The sequence below is a fragment of the Lolium rigidum genome, chromosome 4, assembly GCF_022539505.1.
Source record: "Lolium rigidum isolate FL_2022 chromosome 4, APGP_CSIRO_Lrig_0.1, whole genome shotgun sequence".
NCBI classification, from domain to species: Eukaryota; Viridiplantae; Streptophyta; class Magnoliopsida; order Poales; family Poaceae; genus Lolium; species Lolium rigidum.
In genome coordinates this window covers 278,536,976-278,539,057 of record NC_061511.1, presented here as the reverse complement: position 1 = coordinate 278,539,057, position 2,082 = coordinate 278,536,976, and the positions used below count along the sequence as shown (strand labels likewise).

Sequence of the window (2,082 nt, the reverse complement as noted above, 5' to 3'; positions counted from 1 at the left end):
TGGTACAAGGGAGATCCTCCGTGGAGGTAAACTAGCCTATTACAGAGGAATGGTTCGCCGCCGCCGTTCGTCCTGATCCCGAGGATCCTTGCTTCCGAAGGAGACTGTATGACTTTATACTGGTGAGGCTTCTGTCGAGATTGTTACCGGGTCCAGTCGGGCCCAGTGTGGCGCCTGTTTGGTTGGATCAACCTTTTGGGCCTTGAGCTTCTTTCCTTTAGGCCCACCTCCTCCCTGTTCTTCTGCTTGTCAGTAGTGCTGTTGACACAGGCCCTCAAAGCCATCACGATCCACGAATCTGACACCAGTGTACTTGCGATTTTGAGGCCGAGACACACGAGCACGTCCAAACGCACGTCCCGTACGCCATGCTCTGATCCAACCGACGCTGTCACGCACAGCCGCCGCTGTCTCCCGCCATCCTCTCGACGCCGCGCCACAGGCGCCGGGTCTCGGCGAGCGCGTCCTCCGCGGGCAGCTCGGCGCGGCAGCACGGGCAGGTGTTGCGGCGCGCCAGCCACCGCAGCGCGCACGGCCAGTGGAACCGGTGCCCGCACGGCCGCAGCACGCAGGTGTCGCGCCCGGGCGCCATCTCCTCCCTGCAGATCGCGCACGGCGTCCCGTCCCCGCCCGCGGTGGGCAGCGCAAGCACGGCCGCGTGCGACGCGCCTCCGCGTCCCCCGACGTCCTTGCTACCGCCGCCAGCCACGTCGCGGTCCTCCGACACGGCGTCCGCGAACCGCCGGCACTTGGCGGCCGTGTCGAGGTAGGGCGCGACGGCGGCCCAGGGTGTGGCGCCGAGGCCGGAGATGGAGAGCGCGTTGCGCACCACGTCGTCCACGAGCAGCGCGTGCCAGTCCACGGGCGAGGTGGAGGAGGCGGCCGGGGAGTAGGAGTCGCACATGGCGACGAGCAGGAGCGCGGCGTCGAGGTCGGGCGTGGGGAGGTTGAGGAGGTGGTGCGAGCGGTCGGGGGAGAGCGCGGGGAGGAGCAGGAGCAGGGAGCGGAGGAGCACGCGGCCGAGCAGCGCCGCCTTGGCTGGGAGAGGCATAGAGCGGAGCCGCGCGAGCGCGCGGGCGAAATGCGGCGGGGAGAGGAGGAGGAACGCGAGGCGGCCGCGCTGCCGGCGCGCGTCGGCGGCGATCGCCCGCGCCAGCGAAGGGAACTGCACGGCCGGAGTGGATGAGAGGAGGGCCGCCATTATGGTCTCGGACGACGAGAGCGTGGGCGAGTGGACATGGCTGGCCTCCATCTCGGGATCGCGGGCAGCTTTGGATGGAGTGGAGTGAGATGGTGGGAAATCTCCTTTTTGTAGCCCAAATTTTGGGTATGTCTAGGAACTTGTGTAAATCTCGACCTTTTCTGGATCCTGCTTTTGAGAGTCCAACTGGTAAGAGCAAATGTCTGGTGTCTCACCGCATATGTATGCAAACGAAAATGTCAACATTTGGGGCCGCAGCTCAAAACCCCAATAGCCAGTATATATGACGGTCGGAGAGGCCGATGGGGGACATCCACTCCTCCGCCTCCCGCCGACGAGAAATCTACTACCCGCAGCGAGCAATCGAGATCGCGGGCAGCTTTGGAGGGAGTGGAGTGAGATGGTGGGCAATCTCCTTTTTGTAGCCCAAATTTTGGGGTGTGTCTAGGAACTTGTGTAAATCTCGACCTTTTTTGGATCCTGCTTTTGAGAGTCCAACTGGTAAGAGCAAATGTCTAGCAGACATCGCATATGTATGCAAACGAAAATTTCAGCGTTTGGGGCCGCAGCTCAAAACCCCAATAGCCAGTATATATGGCGGCCGGAGAGGCCGATGGGGGACATCCACTCCTCCGCCTCCCGCCGACGAGAAATCTACTACCCGCAGCGAGCAATCGAGATCGCGGGCAGCTTTGGAGGGAGTGGAGTGAGATGGTGGGAAATCTCTTTTTTGTAGCCCAAATTTTGGGGTGTGTCTAGGAACTTGTGTAAATCTCGACCTTTTCTAGATCCTACTTTTGAGAGTCCAACTGGTAAGAGCAAATGTCTAACAGACACTGCATATGTATGCAAACGAAAATTTCAGCGTTTGGGGCCGCAGC

The 2,082-nt window shown here is 61.4% G+C and overlaps 1 pseudogene; it reads right to left on the bottom strand.

Annotated features, from left to right (window-relative positions):
- Positions 1–391: 391 nt before the first annotated feature.
- LOC124648844 lies at positions 392–1,051 on the bottom strand (annotated as a pseudogene).
- Positions 1,052–2,082: the final 1,031 nt, after the last annotated feature.